This window comes from Canis aureus, chromosome 31 (genome assembly GCF_053574225.1).
Source record: "Canis aureus isolate CA01 chromosome 31, VMU_Caureus_v.1.0, whole genome shotgun sequence".
In the NCBI taxonomy this organism is placed as follows: Eukaryota; Metazoa; Chordata; class Mammalia; order Carnivora; family Canidae; genus Canis; species Canis aureus.
Window position 1 is genome coordinate 38,385,457 of NC_135641.1, and position 16,045 is coordinate 38,401,501.

At 39.1% G+C, this 16,045-nt stretch overlaps 1 long non-coding RNA gene across 2 annotated transcripts in view; it reads left to right on the forward strand.

The window, feature by feature from the left end:
* LOC144302255 (uncharacterized) overlaps positions 1 to 3,704 on the forward strand; it is a 34,185-nt gene extending 30,481 nt beyond the window's left edge. For both annotated transcript variants that reach the window (XR_013369093.1, XR_013369095.1), the window contains one exon: positions 2,042 to 3,704. This is a non-coding gene — a long non-coding RNA (uncharacterized LOC144302255). The remainder of the gene's footprint in view (positions 1 to 2,041) is intronic.
* Positions 3,705 to 16,045: the final 12,341 nt, after the last annotated feature.

A 16,045-nucleotide genomic window follows, 5' to 3' on the forward strand; every position in this document is an offset into this window, starting at 1 on the left:
TTTTTCGAGAAGAAGGAACAGCCCGTTCAAAGGCTTCAAGGCAGAATTAGGGAGAAAGCCATTGTTGCATAGAATGCAGTGTGCAAAAAAGGACAGTGGTAAGAATTGAGGTCAGGAAAATGGCACAGCCCAGATCATGTCAGGCTTTTGAAGTCACAGAGGAGAGTGTGAAACCTGATCAGAGTGCAGCGAGAAGTCGAGAAGTCGAGAAGTGGAGAAGTCGGTGGAGGACCCTGGCAGAGGAGAGGAGCAATCTTATTTAAATGCATTCGTTTTTGAAAGAAAATTCAGGCAACTGTGAGGAAGGGGAGGTAGGGGAGTGAGAGTGAAAGGCAGGAGGTGAGTTCGGAAGCTGTCTACATCAGCTTACAAGCTTATGCAAGCTTATGCAAGAAGCTGTGTGAGTCAGGTGAGCAGAGAAAGTGCCATGGACCAGATTCGTCATGCAATATTGGGTAGGACCGGAGGCTTGCACGGTCGATGAAGGTGTTCCTTTGGAAGATCATTCATGCTGCCTCACCAACTGAACTTGTGGTGACAGAATTAAAGCACAAAACAGATGAGCCATGGCTCTTCACGAGAAAAACACTTTTGCTTTGAGTTCCTTACGGTTCTCTTCTCCAGCTCAGGAGCACTGTACCACAACCTGGAATGTGGGTAACACTCGGCCTTCTGTTTTCTCACTACGACCCCTTGGATTCTCAGTCTCCCCAACCGTTGCAGGCAAAGAAGAGGATAGGGTCAATAAGTTGTTCATGTTAACATGGAAAATGAGAGGTGGAAGTGCTTGCAGAACACAGGTACTACGTCTGGGCTTCGGTACGGCTGTAATCAGAACCACATTGCATGGTAACAGGAAATCTGGGCTTCTAAGAACTGCAAAGTGGAGACTTACCAACTGACCTAATCATGCAAAGAAAATGTCAAACTGCAATAACAGATTTTCGTACTCTGGTCTGCTACAGAGCAGAGGTTGGGGCCCCTGCCCAGCATAGATCACGAAGCACACAAATATCCAGGCTCCATGTTTCAGTAAAGAGTTTTGCTTATATGTGCCAGATATTGTTAAAAATACAAAGAACGCTGTTCATAAACACCAGGCTTTCTACTGATCCAAAAGCACATGTTTATTTGTGTGGTCAGTGGCCTACATATTTTAAGAATCATGTAAATAATAAAGTCAAACTATTTTATTTGGTAAGAGTGAAATTGATGGCCCAATAATCAGACACATTCGTGGGCTGTTGTATCTGTACATATGCTACTGATGAGAAATAGTGACTGGATACATGTGAGAGAATTTATAAAAACAGACTTCGAAATTTACAGCTTTCTTTAGGGGCAAAAAGGGCCTTCCCTTCTTTTGCTTCATGAACTCAATTAGAAAATAGAAATGGGGCAGGGGGCAGGAAATAACTATAATGGATGCTCATGAGCTAAAGCTCCAACTAAAAAGACACACAACAGTTTAAGACCTGGAGTAGAAAAAAATCTTACTAACCACTAAATATAATCAGAATAATTGAATGATTTCTTAGATCTTCGGGGGCAGAAAATAGGTAAGTCTACTTCTGAGAATGTGGAAGTAGCTCTAGTTCTCCCTCCTTGAACCCTAACCAGAAAGAAAATCAAAGCTGAAAAAGTCTCCAGTCTCACTGAATCAAGTGCCCCAATCATAACTAGTTTTCTGAATATGTAACTATTTCCTTGAATGCTTTCACATTTGTTTTAGACCAATAAATGATTCTTTTTAAAACCAAATATTTGACCAAATAACCATTTTTTTTTATGTCCCTGCTCTTCTGTCTGCAAAAGCCTCAAAACACTGCTCGCTGCAGTTAGTGGAGTCCAATCTAAAGTTATCACCCTTCGTCAGCCAATTTCTAAAAAGTACTAACAGAAAAATAACATTCATTTTTTTATTTATATGTGTATTTTTATGTATAGTCTATTTTTACATGTTTACTTTTCTCAGACCAAGCCAGAGATACATGGAAATTAGCATATACATAACTCAAAATCATTTTCTGATTTTTGGCAGAGCGTAGCTGGTCATTCGCCGATCTTTGCGCCTATGTCTGGAAGGCAGACTTTTCACTTTTGCACTCAAGAGTTGACATCTCCAGTTTGATCAGAGCACACTTTCTCTCAGATCCTGCATGAGATCTCACCACAGAGCTCACCAGACAGCTGCTGCAGAGAGATGAAAGCTAGTGGAGGAGACGAAACCTCCTGGATCTTCCTGGCCCTTGTGCAAATGGAAGTGAATTTTCATGTGATAATAAACGTGCGGGGCAGCTTCTGTAGATCTCATTCGCGGCACACTCTCCCCATAAACTGCCAGAGATGGAGCTGAGAGAGAACCCCCAGGACTGAGAAATACAAAGGCCAGAAAACCCAGACATGGTAAAAAGGAAAGAAGGAGGTGCAGGTGGCTCATTGGTGTCGTGCACGTATTAGCTAATAGGCTAGAAAACGCAGAGCCAGTCAATAACAAGATGGTCAAAATAGAAATGAAGTCGGGATCAAATCCACCTCCCCCAACTCACCATCCTTCTATTGCCAAGTCATGTTACATTATGGCTTTTGTCTGTGAACTACAATGTGGAGGGCGGCAGTTGGCATTGTTTTTAAATTGTAATTTTATGGGAGAGCTGATTAATCGAAGTCACAGACCGCATGAAATGTTTGGCTTCGATATGAATCAACTGCATGGGGATAGTTTTGGGGTATCAGAACTGATAACAAGTAAAAGCAGGAAACAATACCTGTGACTATTAAAAAGAAAAAAAAAAGGAAAAGGAAAATTGCAACTTCAGGTGTGTACTTAAAGAGTTCTGACTCTGCTTATTTGCAATCTAGCTAAATCTTCACTGGAAATTTAAAGAAATCTTGATTGGGAATAACCACTACTTAAAATATTATAATTCATGTTAGCATTCAACAAGATAAATTATCTTAATCTGTTCAGGATCTCTTAAAAACCTCAAAATATACTGTTTGTAACCTCATGATTTCAAAAGGGTCAAACATACACTGTCGAAGGAAGAGAGATTAACAAACAAACCTGAAATTTTTCATTATGTGAGAAAAGAAACTAGTTCTTTCCTGAAAGTTAAGGATGGACAATGTTTGTTTTACCCCAATTAATTACAGGGTCAGCATCATCTTCACTTAATGACAGTATTTAGCAAAAATAATCTTAAAATATTAACTTAAAAGTTACTTTCAAGAATGTATTGCTTAATCTATAAAATCACAGACATTATTTCCATAAAGCATTTAGGTCACTATGACCTATTGTTTTATTTGAGATATTAGGGTAATTTAGATTCCTTTATACCTCGATCCAGTAAATATGTTTATAAATATTATCTTTATGTGAGTCCAGGGAGCTAGAACATGAGTTCTTGCCATGAAAAGGGGGCTGGAGCAAAACCAATCTAAATAAATTGAGGATGAATGGTTCCACTTATATGGTTATCAGTTGTCTTCTTTCCAAGTGAGATCTAAAAGAATATCCTGTTTTACTTCAATGTTTATCCTCAAATAGTTTTGATTACTTTCCTTTTTCCATTGCTACATTCACACTTCTGATTTCGATATTATGCAAAATAAATAATTTGCTTCCACATCATTGTTCAATCTTAGAATTGTGAATGACCTACCTGGATAATGAGTGGTTTTTCTGTTATTGTCAAGTGTCTCCAATGACCCTTATCTTAAACCTATGTCAAGATAAGGGGCATTTGTGAAATAAACAATGGGGAAGAAACAGGAACAATAACTTGTCTTATTTTTATATTTATTTTGTGAAAGGGGGCCTTACTCGCCTAAGAGATTTGGCCAAGGTTTGGATTTACTTTTGAAAATATAGAATCATGTTTTAGACTAGATTTTGCAAGCAGAATGGTGTTTCTTACTACTGAGTCATACTGTCTGGGAGAACTAGAAAGGATTCTTTATATTTGCTGTTTGTGTGTTTTGAGTCTTCTAAATTTTCTTTCCCAAACCAATGGAAACGTACAAATGTTGCATTGTAAAGGCACACAATGGTGTGAGCTAACCTGAAATAATATGACTGTTGTTGACTGTGACTTAAAAAAAAAAAAAATTCCCCCTGCAGCTGCTTCTGACTTGAGTTTTGAAACATTATTTCCATGCACATCCATGAATTATTTAGAATTCTTTAGTTTGTAATTCTCCTCTTCTCCTGCTGGTTGTAACGCTGATTTTGAACCATTGTCCTGAGAAAGATAAAGCACATACAAGACGGAATTTCACATAAGCCTCCTATTGATATAGAGTTCCTTATTGCTTTTACTTTTCACATTAACTTCTAGTAAAGTGAATACATAGTTCATTTGAGTTTTAATGTAAACCAATATAAAATGAGAGTTTAGGTAGGTATAGTGTCTATACATATAAATAAACAGTACAGAATAATTTTGCATTGTAAGAATTTCAGGTGTAAACAAAAATGTCCAGCTTTTACATAATTAAGAGTCATCAAGGATGATCCAGCTCTCTAAAAAGTCCGCCCCCCCATATTTTTCAGGTTAATAAAAGTTGTACTCTAGTATCTTTTTTAAAATGTACAAACGCCTGGTTTAGAAAAGCATTCTTTATTGATATGTGACAGTCTTAATTTCTTTAGCAAAGAGAAAAGCATTAAAACATTGCTTTCTAGCTAGAGAAAAAATGAGAAACTGAAAAATTGACCAACTGTCAAATATTCCCAACAAGGGTAATCACATAGAGTATATTATAGGTTGTAGACCAGCTACGGGGAAGGCAACACCATTTGCGTGGAACGGCATGAAGCAGCATGTCACGGAATCTGTCTTTCCAGATCAAACCTAGCTCTCTTTGCTTTCTCTTTTTATTCTTGTCTCTCCTCCTCTCCTCACTTTTCTTAGTCTTTTCTTTCCATAAATTTCTTCATGTTCCGTCGGAGTTTTGGTCTTCTCACTGTTCAACTCCAGTGGAGCACCTAGGACCAAAGCAGGCTTTCCATTTGACTTGAATTTTCATGAGATGATTTGCATCCTGTAGACACAACACAATTTTTCAAAATAAGATCTGGCAATATTCAGCTGTGGGGTTCACCTGCCGAGGCCAAAAACGCGAGGGGCTGTGATGGAATTTTATAGTGTCTAGTGGAAAAACTTGTGAGTGGAATTCTCTCTCCATCAACTTTCTAACATTAAAAGGATCAATTCTTTAAAATAAACTCAGGTTTATGGAAGAATCATCAAACACAAAGTCTTGGTTCCTTAGGGCAAAGCGTCTCAGTTAAGACACATTTTTACAATTTACTTCTATTCCAAACGTTTGATCATTTTACTGTGTTTGAGGGAGTTAAAACTTCTCTTCTGATGCTTCTTGCGTTCTCCAATAAATGTTGTTTATGAAAACTGCAAACAAATCTGAATGAAATATGTAAAATCACCATCTAGGAAGATAGCCGAAAATAATCATTTTCAAAGGTATTTGAATAAAATGTAAGGTGGTAGTATTTCAGATCCTTAGCAGAAAACATGTTTTAGAAAGCTTTCCTGATCAGCTTTGAAAAAATATTCTAGACACATTTTAATAACACACCAGATTTCCCAACGACACAGAATAATATGTAATAACATAAAATATATTAAAACTTATTAAAAATTAAATATGTACATTTTATTTTTAAATTGCTATTAAATTTTAATTTGCATTATATTTTTAAGTCAGCAAATCTTAAGGAATTCCATGATACTCTGAAAATGAGTATTGATATAAATATGAATTATTTAAAAGGACATGGACTTCCCCAGTGGTTTTAAAAATCATTTTAAGAATGTTCCTCACTTAATAGTTTGGTATTATCAATAGTATTAAAGTAATTTTAAATTGAAACTTAAACTAAAAAATTATCAGTGTTAGATATTTTAGTAATTTAATTTAGTAATTTAATTTTGACTTGCTAAGTAAAAAATATTTATTTGTAAAAAAAATAGTTCTTTCCATCATGAGGTGAAATAATATGATTTTTGGGGGAAATAGTATTAGCGTTTTTTTCTTAGTTGTATGTATCCCCTCTTCGTTCCATGGTGTGAGCACAAACAGGAAGCATAAAATATATTTTTCTAAACCAGTTTGAAATCTTTTTTCAAGGGCTGAAGCATATTTTGCATGTATGGCTCTCAACTTTTTGTTTGTTTTGTTTTTTTGTTTCTTGGACAGGATACAGTAGTAACTTCCTACAATTTTAACTCATTTGAAAAATATACTTATTCCAAAAGCTTTAATGGCAAAAGATAAAACCAAGAATTATTGACACATTGAAGCAGGAAATTTGAAAATTATAAATGCTTTTTGCAAGGACATTTTGCTTTTTCCCCCAATGCATTTGCAAAAAACATAGAGCTAGTGACAAACAAAATGTCTCCCAAGAAAGATCACATATTAAGTAGGCAATTCACCCCATGTGCAATATTCTCCACCTTTTCTAAATTGTTTGGAAATACTTTCCGATGTCAAGCAATAGCTCCTTCATTTGTGATTTTATAATGTTTAGAAAATGATAATGCACTTTTAGCTGAGAAATTACTAAAGTAAAATTATATGACTTGTGACTAACACTCGTGCTTTTGTTTTCAAAGGAAAAAAAATACAGTTGCGTACATTGTTGGGATGTATTTATAGAGCATTTTTATTGTTAAGTTATGCTTTTAGGGCTTTAGGAACATTTGAGAACAATAATCAGTAGTGTGTAATGGTATTGTTAGTGGAGTCCTTTCTATTGAATTTTCAAGATGCAGTAAAATGAGATTATGTGAGTAGCACCTCTGGACACTTTTTCCCATCATTGTGTTGGTATCAATCGCTGACTTCCACCATTTCTCCGGGTATTAAATAGAAGCACTGTTTCCCACTGCCTTGATTGGAGGGTTTATAATACATGACAGGACTGATAACCCTACTGAGATTAAGCATTGTAACCTTATGAAACCTACAGCTCCAGAGAGTGTCTCTAAGACGTGAGAAGGTTTAGGACAGACCTGAGAAGGTATACTTCCATTTCTTCTAGTAACAGAGCACTGGTGCCAACCCCCACCCCCACCCCCTCAAGCCAAGTTGACCCAGAAAGATAGGGAGAAACCCTGGATTTCCTTTAGCTCCAGCCATGGTCCAGCAGCCAGTCTACTAGAAGAGGCCACCTTGGCCAGATGCGGAGGCTAATGCCTCTCTGCAGAGAGCGTGGCACATGATCACTTACTGCATGCGGACGGATTGCCAGCACACACCGGATCAGTTTGCAATTGGCAGGGCTCGGCCTGGCTGGAAATTGAACTATGTATGAAAAAGGGGTGTCTATTTCTGGCTCTGCCCCTGCAGTCATCTATAACTATGGAAAAAAAAAAAAAAAGCCTTCTCACTTTTGCCTCTTAGTTTCCCACACACACAAAAAGAAAATGTATTTTAACAGTCAGTCATTGACTCTCCTTCATAAGGAGCTGTGGGGATCTGATATTAAAGTGTCACGATCTGAAGTACTGAGGGGGGTGCGTAGTAGCAGTTAGTGAGGCCTGGCTGCAGAGACCAACAGATCTACACACGACCACAGGAATTTTAAAGATCTTTAAAATTTTTAAAAAAAAATCTTTAATTAACGGCAGCCAGGCATGACCAGAAGTACAGACATGGCCTTCCCTCTCCTCTCCAATGCCTGGACTAATCTCAAGACGGCAGCTGGCTATCTCAAAGTAACCGTGGACAGTGCCTTGGCAGCAGTGAACTGCTACCCTCAACTGAACTGTTTTTTTGTTTTTTTGTTTGTTTATTTGTTTTATCTTTCCACCTCTCCTTTACTGTCCTTCCTCATATCATCCCTCTTGCAAAGTCAGCCAGTCGGATGGGGGGCTTGCAGCAACTGAGCGGCTTAGTTCCCCTCTAACTTCCATGAATGGCAGCATGGATTCTGGCTCGGGAATCCTCTTTCCTCTCTCCAAGTGTATAACATTTCATTTTGATAGGGAGGTATCAGCTGACCCACTGGAAAGACAAAAGCTAAGGTTTGAGTAGCTGCTGACAACTAAATGTCATTACCTGCCATGCGACATACAAGGGTACTTTTATTTTACCAATCAACAATGTCTTAACCCAAAGGAATTATCTTCTCGCGGTATTTTTTCTAGAGACTCACTTTTGCTAAACCACAACAAAACACAACAAACAAACAAACAAAACCAAAACTCAAATCCAGAAATTTTCCAAAAAGGGATTTAGTTAACTGCAAAGTTGCGATGGATGGCTATAGCCTTACGCTGCTCTGAGCTTGTCGAATCATTCATGAAGTGTTCTGGGCAGTTCTGGGCTCCTTGTTCTAAAAAGGATTGGCAAGTCATAAGGTGTTCAGATGAGCATGACGGAATAGAGGAGAGGCCCGAAAGTCAAATAGTGTCAGGAACACTTAGAATAACTGTGGACGTTTTGTGATGAGAAGACTTGGAGGGGAGTCACCCCCTCTTCAGTGGACAGGGGTACAGTAGAGGAATTAGACTGCTCAGCATGGTTTCTGGGGACCCCAGAAGCTGCAGGAAGAAAGATATAGCTCAATGTATAGGAAAAAAATTGTTTGCACTGGATCTGTTAAAAATGAGAACTCTCTTCTCTGTGAGACTATCAAAGACCAGCATCAGATGGTTGCAATGAACAATATCCCACCCTAGCATATTTGTTAAAAAGTGTGATTCTTGGAAGAAAAAGAGAATAAGGAAGGAGATGCTGATAGAACTCAACTGCAGTCAGTGCGACTAGTCTTCCTGGAAACCAAAACAGTGTCAGGTATCTCCTCTCTCCATTTCTTTCTTTCCAGAACCACACACAGTCTCTTTAAATTCACCACCTTCTTCTCAGTGAAGAATGCATTGATCCTTGAAATTTCTGGTTTCTCCCTCATTTCAACTTGCATGCAGCCCTGGCTTGCTGCAGCGACCGCTCTATGAACATCTCAAGGTTCCCTTAGTGTTTCAGGTTCCAACAGTATCTCTGTCATTTCTGGGCCTTATAGTTCAAATTCTTCCAACAAGATTTTTGTTGGAGCCTCTTGAACCCAGTTTTTTCAAACCTAATTCAAATGGTTGTGCTAAGTGGGTTGGTTCTACTGGTTACCAGTATAGTCAAGGTTTTTAGCCAAGTGCTGGGACAGGCTAGTAAATTCTTTTAGAAGGGAGGATGGATAAGCAGCAGTATTTCTAGAACATGATTTCTTGCTAACAGTGAAACAGAGACTGGATAATCATCCCCCTGCACATTGTTAGGAATATATACCTTGGGAAGATTACCTGTAAAATCTTTCTAACTTCTAGGTTTTCTGCTTTTAAATTTCAGCATAAAAAGCAGATTTGGGAAGGAAATTGTGTGAATTCTTGGATCACAGAGAGTAGATGACTGACCACACTCCCCTTTATCCAGCCTCGTGCTCTCATCTTACTATGCATGCCCACCATTTAGCCCTTCAGCCATTCGTGATGACACTATCTCTTTCAACGCCCAAATCCAATCCATCAACAGGTCCTGGCAATTCTATCTTCCAAATAACCCATTGTTTCAGAGACTATTCATGCCACCCTAGTCCAAGTCACCACTGTCTCTCACCTGAAATATTTCAAATATCTCCTAAGTTGTCTCCCAAGGTCATATTAACCCCATTTTCTCCCTTGCAGCTAGAGCCACTTTTCCAACCAATTCTGATCATGTCGTTCCTTGCTTAAAGCAAGACTTATCAGGCTCTAAGTTCAAAATCAAATAGTCTTCAAGCGTTTACGTATAGTCTGGGTCTTGTTAATCTCTCTGACTTCATCATCTACTACTTCGCTACTTGCTCCCAGCGCGCCAGTCATAGAGTTTACTTTAAAAAAAAAAAGGAAATATACCAAGTTCTCTATCCCCTCAAGACTTTTGAACTTGCTACTTCCTATACCAGGAATGCTTTGTTCTACCACCCTTAGGCTAGATAACTTCAATTCAGCCTTCACATTTTAAATTAAATATTATGTCTTCAGGGTGGTCACTCTGTTGAATGTTTGCCCCCATGACACACTGTTACTGCTCTTTTTGTAACATTCAACTTGGTTGAATTCACTAGTTCCATGTCTGGCTCAGAAAATAAGATCAGTGAGGACCTCAGAGCATAAGACCAATGAGGACACCTGCTAATACTGTCAAGGCATGACATTGACTATAACTCAATAAACACGTGAGGAGGGTATGAATTAACGGTAAGCCTAGATCTAATACCAGGCATTCTGAAAATGTGAAGTTCTAATTGCCTTACATTTTCAGAGATGAAAACTTCACACTTCTTAAAATCTATGACCATGATTAGGGAAAGCAAAATACTTTGTGCAAAGTCCTAAAATCAAAAGCATATTTTAAAAAGTGTTAGCTTATTTCTTCTCCGACCAGAAAAGCAATAAAAATTTTATGTGGGTTATGTTCATGAAGTTTACATTCTAGTAATATAAATACACAAAAACAGAAAAAGAATGAAAACACTGAAGTGTTTACCCAGACTTGGCCAAATTTTGTAAAATTTCAAAAGTTCTGAAGTTGGAGCAGTGTGAAGAAGAGACAAGAATGACCGACTGAAACCCACACCACGTCATCACAGAGTCCAACGCCTTAGTCCTGCCAGCTGCAGCCACTATGCCCAAGAGAAAGGCTGACGTGAAGGATTCCACAGGTGAAGCCAAGGTGAAGGATGAGCCATAGAGAAAATCTGCAAGGTTATCTGTGACACCTGCCCCTCCAAAGCTAGAACCCAATCCTAAAAAGGCCCCTGCAAAGAAGGGAGAGAAGGTGCCCAAAGGGATAAAGGGGAAAGCTGATGCTGGCCAGGAGGGGAATAACTCTGCAGAAAATGGAGATGCCAAACAGACCAGGCACAGAAAGCTGAAGGGGCTGGAGATGCCAAGAGAAGTGTGTGCATTTTTGATAACTGTGTACTTCTGGTGACTGTGCAGCTTGAACTACTGTTTTTATCCAGTTTTATAAAAATGCAGAATTATGTTTTACTTTTTTAAAGGACGATTGGGAGTTCAGAGTGGGTTGAGCATAGTTTCAAAGACTGTTATCAGAGAAGGTCTCATTGAAAAAATAATATGTAAGTAACCTACTTCGATTTGTTAAAGATTTTATTTTGCTTTCAGTTTTTTTAATTGGTTCCAGTAGATGAATGTACATTGGCTATGTTGTTAGCACACAGAACACTTCAATTTTGTTTTGGGGGAAGGGCATTTACCACTAATAGAATCCCCCCGAAGTTGGACTGATAGTGGGGAAAAAAACACCTTTTCCTTCTAATTTTAAGAAACTTCCTCTTAGTTCTCGGAAGGAGGGACTCTTGGATGTTGACACACATTAGCCACCTTGGCACAAATGCTTTGTAGTGTAGAAAAACTAAAATTCATTTTTTATGCCTCTTCTCCCTCTCTGCCCTCAGCATAGACTACACTCCCTTAAATCCAGACCTTTTGGGATCTGACCCCCACAAAGTGCCTTCCAGCATTTCAGGCAATCTGGACGTTGCAATATGTCACCATGGAGATGGCATCCCTCAAAAGAGTTTCTTTTTTAGCTTGTGGATCTTTAGATTGGTAATTCTTCCAGTTTTATTTCATTTCCTGAAAGTCAGGGTCGGCTTGTGAAAAGTTGTTAAACCACATGCTTAAATGTGAACTGTCAACCCCTCTCCCCCCCCCAAACCTGCTCTGTTCAGAGCATTGCGTGGAGACTTCATTGGGTTTTAGAGTGGCTTTCTGATTTTGGTAGTCCAGTGAAGAAGGGAGTTTGAAAATTGTTACATATTACTGATGATTGTCTGCCCATGTTCTGTCTGAAATACCACAATCATTTATGAAAAATATCTTTAATAAAGCTGGATACAGTTTGGCTTGGGGAAAAAATTTTTTTTTCTGAAGTTGACCTATAAGATAATAGTGTTTTCACTCCTAGCCACTAATCTCCTATAGAAAATCCTAGATGCTCCATAAAACACAAGAATAAGACTTTGGATCAAAGCTGAAGCACAAGTTGATATTACTTCTTTGCAGATTTGCCACTACAGAGATTTATGTCTAAATAGGTAAATATTATTTGAACTTGGATAACTTAAACATTTCAAAGCAATAGGAAATCTAAGATTCTCATGTATCACACACTGAATAATTCTACCAAAGAAATTTACAAGGAATAAGTCAATTTTGGTGACCTTGCCTCTCTTCATTTCCTCTGATGACCAGGGTATAAACCTAGGAACAACAAGGCTCGGTGCAGGGAGATCATGGAGAGAATAAGGTGCCTGACAATCCCCACATCAGATTGGTCAGGGGAATACGTGAGAATCTAGATGCCAAAAGTTGAAAAGAAACCATGGAAAATTGGGGTGATATGATATCCCTTTTAATCTCTTTTGTTTTATTCCAAGGGATTCTATGTTGGTGCAAGCTGAACAATAGACTCTGCAAGAGCAAAGGTCACAGCACAATAAGTGTTCCAAAATGGATGTTAATGCAAAAGGAAATCAGGCCACTTAGAAAACAGAATGTTGCCTTTTGTCTTAAAATTCAAGCCAAATTTAACTCAAGAAAAGACAGTTCTGAGCAGAATAGAGTCCTATGGCTTCTCACATTGGTTCAATCAGAACCTGCAAATATGTCTAACAAAGGTCATCAATGCAATAGCTGATAACACTAAGAAGTTGCCAGTAATCCATTCATTCATTTATTTGAAAAATATGTTTGGGGTGCCCACTGTACACCAGGCATCGTTTTGGGGACCGAGGAGAGGAAGAGTCTGAAAGAAACCCCACCTTTAATCTAGTGTGGAAGATAAACATATAGCACACAAATAAAGGCATGTCATGTCTAATAAATGTTAGACGGAGACAAGTGCTATAAGAGAAAATATAGAGAAAAGAGGTTTCCTCTTATAGTAAGGAGATAAAGAGTGCTAGGAGGTGATATTTAGGATGAGATGGACAGAGATGGCTTGTCTGTTAAGGTGACATTTATGCTAGAGAGGAGTGAGTCAAGAGAAGCTTGTTCAGAGAGGAGCATGGAGAGGTAGCGGAATTCAGATCAGGAGGCCACTTGGGGACTATTTCAGGATATCGTGGTAGCTTTGACAAGAGTAAAAAAAGTGGTGAAAGTACTCAAATTCTGGAGGAAGAGAGAGAGAAGGAGATGATAGGCAGACATTACCTGTTTATCTTCCATCCAGGTTCAAAAATAGAAATTTGATGCTGGATCACTGCTGTTCAATTGGCCTTGAGACCTCATCAAGGATGATAAAAACACCAATGAGCCCTGACTTGCAGTAAGGGTGCAACTGCTAAAATATCCATTCTTAATAAACTTAAATAAGGTGTTGTGATAGGCAGCCTCTAAGATGGCCCCCAGTGATCCTCAGCTTCTGATATCCATGCCCTTATGCAATTCCCTCTCACATTGAGTCAAGGCGACCAATATGCCTAACAGAACATTGCTATAGTGACGGTGTCTGACTTCTGAGGCTAGATTACTAATGCATTGAAGCTTCCACCTTGTATCTCAAACCCTCTCTTCCTGAGGAAAGTCTGCTGCCATATCTGAGGATACCCAAGCAGTTCTCTAGAGAGGACTTTCAGCCTAACCCCAACAGCTAGCAATAATTTCCCAGCCACGTAGAAGTGAATATTATAGCTCCAGTCAAACTTTCACCTGGGTGCAGGCCTGGCTGCCATGCAACTCAACCTCATGACAACCCTAAGCCGGAGACCAACCAGCCAAGCCATTCCTGATTTCAAGACTCAAAGAAACTGTGGGAGATAATAAATGTTTATTGCTATTTTAAGTCACTAAATGTGGAGAGTAATTTTGTGTTAGATAATTTGTTGTACTATATAACTAGTACAGATAAGGATAGAAAGCAATATAACAAAAGGTATTTGAGAGGTACTGAGAAAAAAAATTATGAAGAACTATCGAATGGTATGGCTATTGTTATAAGCAATAGATGCAATAAAGAAAAGAAAGAAAAGACTCACCAGGATCATTCACCACTTAGAAACTAAGTGTGGAAATAAATGGGTCTTCCTAGAAACATATAAAGAGATTGTCGGTTCCTGCAGCCAGAAGACAGGAAAGGTGAGGATCAGGCCTAGAACTTAATAATAAGAATAACAAAGCTCCCAAAAAGATTCCACTTTCAAACATGGCAGGTCTGCATTACCAAGGTGGGGACCCTTGTTGGGAAGCAGTGGGATGCTAAGACTTGGGATAGGGATGTCAGGGTTGATGAATGAATGCACCTTAAATCTCCACATCATCTTGAACCCCCATATTCAAGTCTAATAATTTTCCCTTGCCTGAAAATGATGCGAAGGTGTCTACCTTGTAGGGACAGCCATCCTCTCTCAGGATCAACCTTCTGCTATGTCCTCTAAGCCAACAACTAACGTTGAACCTCAACATTATCCAGAGATAATGTTGGATAATCCAGAGATAATCCAGAGAGCTGGAGTATGCAAAGGGAGGGAAGAGCATATTTTAAAGGCATGGCAAGACCTAACCAACATGTACTCAGCATGTACCCAAGACAGGGTCCTGAGGATGCTAGATGAAGGAAGGTGAAATACAAACTTGGATAAGCCAGAGTTTATTAATATGGCAACATTCTACCATTAAACAGGACTTAAAGCCCTGGCAAATGGAAATTGTATTCCATGAAGATAGCTCTTGGGAATTTGTTGCTAGGGATGGCCCATGCTAAGTGAGGTACATTTACCAGGTTATTATGGCAGACAAGGAAGAAGGAATAAAAATGGCCAGGAGAAATGGGTGTGCTATTTCGTGGGAAGGCCAGAGGACATTATTTCCTAAGATGATGAGGACGGCACAGGTCAGAGGGGAACCAGCACTGCTGAGGAGCTTAGTAGTGGCGGTCCTCTATAGGTCATGTTGATCGCATAGATACTTCTATAGAACTGTGCTCCCTGATAACCGTGGGGATGATAGGATCCAAAAGTATAACAGAAGCAAGGTGGGAATAATTATTACAATGAGCACCAAAGTTGTTGAGCAACTGAGAGCATATTGAACGGTTGTTGAAATGTTTTCTTCTTCACCTTATCTTTTTTTTTTTTTAACATTTATTTATTTATTTATGATAGACAGAGAGAGAGAGTCAGAGACACAGGCAGAGGGAGAAGCAGGCTCCGTGCCGATAGCCCAACGTGGGACTCAATCCCGGGACTCCAGGATTGCGCCCTGGGCCAAAGGCAGGTGCCAAACCGCTGAGCCACCCAGGGATCCCCCTTTTTCACCTTTTCTAAATGAATGGTGTAGGCTCAGGTTCATAAATTGGGCACAGATCCTGGAGGATGACAATGGACTATTAGAAACTCAACTAAGTAGTAGCCCCACTTGTAGTTGCCATGCCATATATGCAAAAATATTTGCTAGTACAGATTAATAAAGCTGTAGGTGTATTGAATACGGCCCCAGGTCAGGTAAATGCATTATTTTCTAATCTTATCAGAAAGGAAGATCAGGATCAGTTCACATTCACTTGAGACAGAGATAGTATATATGTATAGTCTTATCCTTGGGGCTATGTTAACTCTCCCACTCCCATCAAAGAAGTTGCCCAAAGGACCTCAACCATATAGATATTCCACAGAAAATCACATTGGTCCAACATACTGATGATGTCATGTGAATTAGACAGAATGATCAAGAAGTGGTAAATACAGTGGACATCTTGATAAACCACATGCATTCCAGGTTGGAGATAAACCTAATGAAGATTTAGAGATCTGGTGTATTAGTGAAGATTTTGAGAAGTGCCTGGGTGGCTCAGATGGCTAAGTGTCTCTTGATTTCAGTGCAGGTCATGATCTCAGGCTCCTGAGATCAAGCCCCACATCAGGGTCCATGCCAGCCTGGGAGTCTGCTTAAGATTCTCTTTCCCTCTCCCTCTCCTCTGTCCTTCCCCCTGTTCTCTCTCTCTCTTTCTCTCT